General features: G+C 34.0%; 2 long non-coding RNA genes across 6 annotated transcripts; one reads left to right on the top strand and one right to left on the bottom strand.

Annotated features, from left to right (window-relative positions):
• Window positions 1-879: 879 nt before the first annotated feature.
• LOC122088806 lies at window positions 880-2,539 on the bottom strand. Its single transcript, XR_006143155.1, has 3 exons — window positions 2,404-2,539; window positions 2,113-2,259; window positions 880-1,170 (listed from the first exon to the last, which is right to left on the bottom strand). It is a non-coding gene; the product is annotated as an uncharacterized LOC122088806 (long non-coding RNA).
• Window positions 2,540-4,226: 1,687 nt separating this feature from the next.
• LOC122088795 lies at window positions 4,227-8,872 on the top strand. Of its 5 annotated transcripts, XR_006143153.1 has the most exons (5): window positions 4,239-4,651; window positions 6,492-6,540; window positions 6,624-6,689; window positions 7,548-7,613; window positions 8,813-8,856. It is a non-coding gene; the product is annotated as an uncharacterized LOC122088795 (long non-coding RNA). The 5 variants fall into 5 exon arrangements; XR_006143151.1 differs by lacking the exon at window positions 8,813-8,856 and having other exon boundaries at window positions 4,242-4,651; window positions 7,548-7,908; XR_006143152.1 differs by lacking the exons at window positions 6,492-6,540; window positions 6,624-6,689 and having other exon boundaries at window positions 4,245-4,651; window positions 8,813-8,872.
• The last annotated feature ends 335 nt before the right edge of the window (window positions 8,873-9,207 follow it).

Raw genomic sequence — 9,207 nt, 5'->3', positions numbered from 1 at the left:
ACATTGAAGATTTGAAGCTTCCAAGTTCCTAATAGAACCTAGGAGTGTAAAGAGAGGAGATTGATCATAAGGAGAAAACCAAGAGAATAGATTTTTTTTCCCCCCCTTTTTTGTGCTATTGAGAATAGGGAGAAGTGGAGACCAACCACTGTTTTAATAGTAAAATCATGAATACAAGGCAAATAATCAATATCCAGTGAATGTTGATCACCAAACTTCCAACTGTAAATTTTATCAAAAACTATAGCCACGATCTCCCCTCTCTCAAAATTCATGCCAATAATTATAAGAGGAACTCTTAGATGTTATTGTTGGAAAACTGATAGAAAAATAATATAATGTAAAATATTTACAAAGATTGATCCATCCACAGAACAGTGAATGGCTGCTAAATTATGCATGTTCCACAACATCTATACCTAGAGCGGATCTGGTTTCTCATATATGATCTCAATGAAAAAAAGTCAAGTTAATTAAATATCTGTAGCATATAAAAGTGAGATGACCCAGCCAATGGTATGCGGTTATACAGTTAATTGCAGGAGATAAATACATAAAAATAGGGGAAGAATTAATGGATAACTATCTATGGACTTGTTAACAATCCAGAAGCAGATAACTATCTATGGACTTGTTTTACAATCCATAAGCAACAGAGAGTGACATAATAGGATTATAGTCCCAGCATCCCATCTTCAAGACAGTCCATGACCTTGGTCTTATGCAGAACAGACCATCGTAATGATATTAATTAAATTTATACCAAAAAAAAAAAAAAAAAAAAGAATTGAAACAATCTAATAGAACTTGAATTTATTCAGATTTTGGTATTCTTGGTGAAATATTGTACAATTAATACAGACATTCATGTCCACCAAGATCATATCACAACCAATATTTATAAATAAAATGTATTTAAGATGAGTACAAAGGATTGGTGAGACAAATTTGTAGAGATGCTAGTAGTTAATGTCTCAACCAATTTACATAAAGTTGGCAGTACACATGAGCAGAAGAATGAACTTTGAGAAGGATTTAGTACCTTTTATTCTTTGCTCATAAGTAGGTCGATCACGCATCATCAGAGCATCAACCTCTCCATTCAATGGCTCTGATGGGTTGGGGTATAATAAAGTTGTGGAAGGAACACTTCAAACACATTGACCAGATCTGCAAAACATGGAAGTCAACATCTGAAAAAAATTTCACAAAACAGTAAAACTGAAAAGCAGCACAAGTTAGAAAAGTTACCGTATTACCGTATATAGGCTCCTTAAAAAAGCAGCACATCTAGTATCTATGTTTTTTTATGAAGCAACATTTACCGTATGGTTACAAGCCATTATGTTTGAGAAAATGTAATTGAAAATAATGAAAAGTTATAATTATGAAGATGTTGGAATGAAAGTTAATATATATATATATATATAGCAAACCTATAAATTTAGTTCATCCTCATGGCATTAGAAAACTCTAGAAAAGACTATGTAGCTATTCTAGCAGATTGGTCAAAATTGCCCATTTAGTTGGGATGAGGCTGAACTCTATTTTTGTTGTTGGGAAGTGGTTAAATAATTTAATCTAACCCATTTCATATCATCCTATGGACCACCTCTTAAAATGGAATGTTAGCCTCATACTCGTCAACATCCAATGGAAGCCAGCCTGATTTTCTCACCTTTGCTTGTGTAACTAAGAGATTCTTGTCCACATAACAATTGTTACATGATATTAACTTGTAACAATTCACATAATCAATAACATTTAGACTGAAAATTGATATATTACAGAAATCAGAGAAGAAGAAAAAACCTACCAACAAACCCATCCAACAAGAGGAATGGATCCAAACGACTCAATTGCATATTGAAAACAAATTCTGGTTCATTTCAACTTTTTGGTAGCAGATCGAGTACTAAAAGTTGTCTTTATTTGTTGAGAGACATATGTTAGTTTTTTCTGGTAGGTGATTTTGTATGATTTGTTTGAAAGAGGAGGAAAGACGAAAAAGAAGAAGTTCTTCAATCAAAGACTTTCATTGAAATTTAAAAAGGTAATATAAATGTGCACATATGACAGAAAACTGCTGTTGCAAGAAGACTTTCAACCAACCTCATTAGTTTTAGCAATTGGGGTGAAGGATACCCATTCCTCTTCCACAATTCAATATCCTTGCAAGGTCCTATTGCTGAATCCAATGGAGCATTGTATTCATTCATTGAGTTTGTTGCATGAACTCATGTCCTTCCAAAGTGATACCTGCATAGTATGAATGAAGATTTGATTATTGGAAACTTTTTCACAGATGATTGTTGCATCTCCTTTTACCTTTGTGTGTTGGAGAGAGAGAGAGAGAGAGAGAGAGAGACAGAGAGAGTTAGGTAAGGTCATTCAATATTTTACCAATTCACATTCTCAGCTTCACATGGAAACCATTAAGGCTAAGTTTATAGAGGAAAACCTAGCCAGAGCTACTGATCGTTCATTCACTTTTATTCAATAAGCTTTGATCACAGGGCTTTCCGTTGCACAATTGCAGGCTTTCACAGCATGTGCCAAAAGTAGGGTCTATCATCGAAAACAATTTGTTAAAGAGTTTTTTGAAGAGAGTAATGAACTGTCCTCTCACCCGCTATGGCCTACAACTCTGTGAGAGACACGTAGAGAATTTTAATAAAATAAAATAAACTGGAAAAGAAGCATTGACAGAAATCAAATTCAAACAATAACCTATAGTACCAACAGAAATTACTGAACAATGAATCTAGGTACATCGTCGAGTTGGTTACCTTGATGTGAAAGAGATGTAAAAGAGATTTATTTCCTAGAATCTCAAAGGTATCAAACTCTGGAGGTTCCAATCAAAGAGCAATATATGCCTACACAGGCTAACAACCAACAATAGTAATGATACCAAAGAAATTATTCTGATAAGTAAATGACCTTGGAAGGATCAACCTTCCGAAGCTCTCGACGACGTACAGAACTCTTTCCATCACTTCTTTCTTGTCAAGATGATCAGTTACAACTCTGACTGAAATTAATAAAAGAAAAAAAAATTAAGTTCCATTACTTGTCTTTGTAGAGTTTCAACATCAAACGAAATTAAATATAAAGAGCTTGAAGGAAATTACTTGACTTCATGGATTGGATATCCCAAGAACTCCTCCAATATTTTTTTTTATTGGGTCTTAGGCATTGTGAGATGAGATTGAGGAGAAGAAACAGAACAAGAACAAGAAGAATGTAAGAAGAAGGTTAAGGCAACGCGAGAGAGAAGGAGATAGTAAGAGAAAGAAAGTCGAGAGAGAGAGAGAGAGAGAGAGAGAGAGAGAGAGAGAGAGAGAGAGTATTCAAACTAAAAATTGGAAATTTTATGTTTTTTTTGTTTGTAAAGAAACTGATTAGGAAATCAATTGAGGTGAGTGAATTTAAAAAAAATATAGAGAGTTTGAGAGAGTGGAGAATGAGAATCTACTATAAAAACTAATAATTACTAAATAAAAAAGCTAATATTAGAATGAAAGAGAGTGGAGAATAAGGAGACAGACGTGAGAGTTTAGTAATTTTTTTTTTTTTAACTTAATAAAGAAACAAATATTAGTTCTAAATATTAGAGAGAGATGATAGCGTGAGAAAGAACTAATACCAGGAATATCCTTTTAGTAGATCCCTTAAAAATAAGAAAGTGAATTAAAAGCAAGTTCTCCTCTAAAATAGGAAAATTGTATCTTTTTAACCGTAAGGGTGGGATTGGGTGGGAGACAACCCCTAAAAGTGAAATGACCCAGCCAATTTTTGGAATCGAGACAACCCCTAAAATTTTATTAGAAAAACTCAAAAAGTGAAAGGTACAAAAGTGGGTCATTAATGCTTCCATCATAAAATACCTTCAACTAAAAAAAAAAAAAAAATCATAAAATACTATGATTAATTTGAAATCTCATTCATATAATCACGTACAAAATTCAATGAGGAAAGACCTATTTAAATCAGATCCATTTACTGCTGTCAATACTGACCGATTGATTGGATAACTTTGCCCTAAAATTTCGCTAATAGATATGATACTATCAATTTGTATCGGTATTGTAAAAATATCGTTTTCTAGCAATACCGATATGTATAATAACGCTTATCACCATTTCTACCGAAAAAGAAAATCACCCATTATAATTAGGTTAAGAGAACGCTACGTATCAGTGTCCAACCAATGAGAACTCACGCTTAAGCATCGATCAGGCATTTCGCACCGACTATGTCTGGGCGCTTGGACTGAAAAGTCGTCCGTCCCCCAAAAAATAAAATGTTACCAGAAAACCCTACCAGAACCCCAGAGTCACACCAGTAACTGGTTTCGACCAGATCTCATTCTGTCTCCGACTGAAGCGAAAAAGGGTTTCGATTATTGTGTTGTTCTGAAGAAGTTTTGTTTTGATTCTCTTTCCTAATTGATATATAATTTAAAGAAAAATTCATCAAGGTCTCTCCTTGAGTCCTCTCCGGTAAAAGAAGATGCCGCTTGGACAGAGGGTTGGAGATTAAAGCGACTCACGGTACCGTGGAGTCATTATCGACTTTGATGATGAGAACATGCCTTATGTTTTAGCTTTCAATGTTTGGTGGTTTCGATTCTATCGTGGCTCCACTGGTTAGTTTTTCTGTACTTAATTGATACTAAATTATAGCAGGAACTGGAAATTTGGTGCAATGAATGGGAATTCTCTGATATTAAAACCTGATTGAATCAAATCAGAATGTTAGCTGATGAATGTTTCTGATTTTTCCTTTGTTGCCACCATTATTTTTATCACTTCAAGATGCTCAAGCTATCGTAAATAGGAAATGCCCTCTGTGATTTTCTTTATCTACAGGTTATGATCAATCTCATGTTGCATACAAATATAATTTTTGAGTTGTTACTTTTTCTTCCTTATTTGATTGTTTCTGTTGTAGAGGTACATGTAAGTTTTCATTGTGTTTAGCGGTGGCCAATTAGCCAGTCACGCATCAGCCTTATTGGGCTGTCCTTTTGCGTGAATGGTCAGTAAGCTCACCAACAGAACCATAGTAATGGTATCTTGTGGTGAACTCAGTTCCAGTTTTTCCTCAAGTACTTCTACAGACATTTCCTCAGATTTACGTGGAACAGACCTTGATATCTTTTAAGAAAGGGTCCTTCTACATTCACTATGCCTGTTGAAGTATGCCACTTTTAATACCTGCCACATGGCAGTACATGGGTGAATCCATATGATGGAAAGACCCCATAACTATCTCCCTTGTAAAATTTCAGCCAAAAATGTGTTAAAGAAAGTTGCTAGAAATTTCAACCGAAGTTTTATAAAATCATGAAATTACCACAAAGAAGGAAATGAACATGAAAATCTAAAATGCCATCGTGATACTTTTGAGGAGCTTCCTCTGCTCATTTGGTGGTGAAATCTTACAATGAGACGGTATGGAGTCCTCTACCACATGGTTGGTTTTGAATGTGGCACTTAATGAAGCATCTTCATGTTCAGTTTTTCCCTTGTGAAAGATACACATACAATATGTCTAGTCCAATTATCATACGTGGTTTCCTTTCTTGTGGCAATATATTGACACTTGAGCTCATGTGATTGTCCAAATGTGACAACAACGACAAGATTTTCTCAACTAAACTAAGCCTTATGTCAACTCAGTTATATATATATATATATATATTTTTTTTCCCTTGTGAAAGATACATATACAATATGTCTAGTCCAATTATCTGGCATGGTTTCCTTGCTTGTGGCAATATATTGACACTTGAGCTCATGTGATTGTCCAAATGTGACAACAATGACAAGATTTTCTCAACTAAACTAAGCCTTATGTCAACTCAGTTATATATATATATATATATATATTATATCATACTATCATACTATTATATAAGTGCAAGTACTCATGCTTCATGGCTAATCTTTCCCTTGTCTAGTTTAACCTTCTAACTTATTTAAATGTCTTATCTTTTTCATTATCTTTTTTGTCAATCCTTTTTATTTTATTGATATTGTTGGTAACTTGGTATCCTTTATATATATATATTTTTTAATGTTTAATATTTAAGTTTTCATTGAAAATTAAGTTTCCAAAAAAGTTAAATCTATATCTTTTTAAATTCTCGCACATCAATTGATTTCGTAATCTTTTTTAAGTTTCTTTACTAATAAAAATCTTAAAATTTCCAATATTTACTTTGAATACGATCTCTCTCTCTCACAGCTTTCCTTCTACTCTTTCCCTCCCTTTTCTTTCTCTCCTTCTCGCTTCAATATGCTCACTACTATACTCTTTCTCTCTCGACTTTCCTTCTCCTACTCTCTCCTTTTCTCTCGCACTGCGGTCCTCTCACGTTCACCTACTTCTTGGTCTGTTTCTTCTCCTTAATCTCATTTCACAATACCCTACATTTTTCTTTTATGGATTTCTGTTAGAGTTGTAACTGATCATCCCGACAGGGAAGAAGTGATGGAAAGAGTTCTGGACGTCGTTAAGAGCTTCACCAAGGTTGATCCTTAATCTCATCTCAAAATACCCTAGTTTTTTCTTTTATGGATTTCTGTTAGAGTTGTAACTGATCACCCCGACAGGGAAGAAGTGATGGAAAGAGTTCTGGACGTTTCCATGGTCAGTTCCTTATCAGAATAATTTCTCTGGTATTCTTCAAATTCTGAAGCACCTAAAAAATAAAGGGTTCTGTTTCTGATTCTTTATGAACCTCTACTGTGTCCAATTTAAGAAAATCACAAGTGTTTGATATATTAGAATGTCTCAATTTTACTTACTTGCTGTTTAGTTGCAGAGGTTAAGATGGTTTCCTGCGTTTCTTTTTCCCATTAACGATCAGCCTAATAATGATGAAAGTCTCTTTTACTGTTTTCTATCATCAAAAAGGAAAAGGAACCCCCATTTCAATTTCACATTGCAAACTTCCTTTCTGTCATATGTTAATATCAAACCCTTACAACAGTAACTTTACAGAGATTATGTATGCTCACTCATTGTGTCAGTGATCAAGTTAAATTTTATCTCTGTATTTTGGTATTAAGTTATTTCGACCTTACAGTAATGTTGACACGGGAACATAGTTCATCAAATCATCTGTTATTGGAAGATCCTGTAGCTAAGGTTGATGAGGAGGAAGGAGAAATTTCTGGTAGGATACTGTACGAAGCCTCCTTTGAGGAACTTGCAGGAAGCCACTTGCAATATGACACAGTTATATGGGTCCTCATATCCTTACAGCCTCGAATTTCGTGTCTCGGAGTATATTTTATGTGAAATCAATCTTGTTCCCTCTCACTCTTCCGTTTCTTCTTCAAGGTTTTAATATCGTTAATTGCTTTACAATTTTTATGACACGTAGAATTTCGATAATTATGAAGTATTTAGCTGAGTATCTTATTTTTCTTTTCACCATTTGTGGTGTTAATTTATATTTTTGTACTAATTGGTAGCTTCAATTTTTTCTTATTTCTTGTATTAATTGGAAGATGCAATTTTCTTTTTTGCAGTTTTGTGGCCAATATCGGGTTTTAGTCTGAATTACCTGGAACTACTGGGAATTGATCAAGATTCAGGTTTGCAAATATAGCTATTAGACTAAAATTTGTTGTGTATATCGTGGCTTCAGCTCTGGTATGAAAATTACGTAAAGATAGATATTGTTCCATATTAACACCAAAATAGTTCATCACAAAGAATATTAAAATAGACAAATTAATTTTGGAAATGAAACGGGTTCTAACATAAAAGCCTAATCAACAATGTTGGTGTCATTGGAAGCTGCAATGTATGTCGTGATAGTGGCTTATTGTTGGCAATGCTTGTTTTTAGGAATGGGGAAGGAAGACAAGAAAAAGAAAAGAAAAGAAAGAGGAACTTAAAAGAGTGAAAAGGAAAAGACAGAGAAAGCTTTATTTTTCCTTGAATGTTCCATAAGATTTTACATGATGATATGAATTCTCATGGATTGCAGCCCAAAATTGTTTTGAGTGCAATCAAGCAGAAACATATGAAATAGGACGGAATCTAGACTATGAATCTCTCTAGAGAGAACGAGGAGGAATTGCTGGATTGTCCTTACTACTGTATTTGCAAAATAGAACCATGGAATTAATAGTACAAAAGCTGGTTCTGGTGTTCCATTTCAAAGTGAATCTCTCTAGAGAGAAGGAGGAGGAATTGCTGGAATGTCCTTACTACTGTATTTTCAAAATAAAACCATGGAATTAATATTACAAGAGCTGGTTCTGGTGTTCCATTTCAAAGTGAATCTCTCTAGAGAGAATGAGGAGGAATTGCTGGAATGTCCTTACTACTGTATTTTCAAAATTAAACCATGGAACTAATATTACAAGAGCTGGTTCTGGTGTTCCATTTCAAAGACTTTATTCTAATTGTGGTTGATAAAAAAAATTATCTGGCAAAACAGGAAATGATGTTGCCAGAGCTCTTTCTTAGTATTACATTCACAGAGTTTCTATAATGGCAACTTAACTTGATATTCATCTTTCTCAATTAGTTGGAAACATAGTTTTTAAGGCGCTGGTAAGGCGTTGGCATTGATGCGGTCTAGAGATGGTAAGGCAGTGCTCCGCCTTATGTGAAGTGGTGCCTTATGGATTTTTTTTTTTAAACACATTTTAAAATTACTTGATAAAGATTCCAAATATAGATTTTTTATTGGTAGGTGTATGGTTTTGTTAACACTTGAGATGCATGGAATCAGCTTTACTCCACCAAAAATGACCAAAACAAAAACCCGATTCACAAACAGGGTTTGGATTTTGTCAAGGGTTTTAAGAAATGCTTTGAGAAGGAATCAAGGAACAAGGAAGAACCACTGATCCAGGCGACCATTTTGCTCTGGCAGCGGTGAGCTTGCTTCGACAGCGGTGAGCTTCATTCTTCTTTGATAGGAGTAGAAATATAGTGGATGACCTTAGGGCTTAGGCACTCATTTTGGCATCATAAAGGTAAGTATAGTAAATACTTGTATTTTTTGTCTTCTTTTCTTTATATTTATAATTTTGTTTCATAATTATGTATTTATATTATATGTTAATATGTTATGATGATTGATGATTGATGATTGATGATTGATAAAGATGAACTTAGTTTATTCATTTTATTGATTTGTTTTCTTGATGAATATCTTACATTGGTATGAAT

The sequence above is a fragment of the Macadamia integrifolia genome, chromosome 9, assembly GCF_013358625.1.
Source record: "Macadamia integrifolia cultivar HAES 741 chromosome 9, SCU_Mint_v3, whole genome shotgun sequence".
NCBI lineage: Eukaryota > Viridiplantae > Streptophyta > Magnoliopsida > Proteales > Proteaceae > Macadamia > Macadamia integrifolia.
The sequence above is the reverse complement of the archived record's forward strand: the minus strand, read 5'-3'. Positions and strand labels throughout refer to the sequence as shown.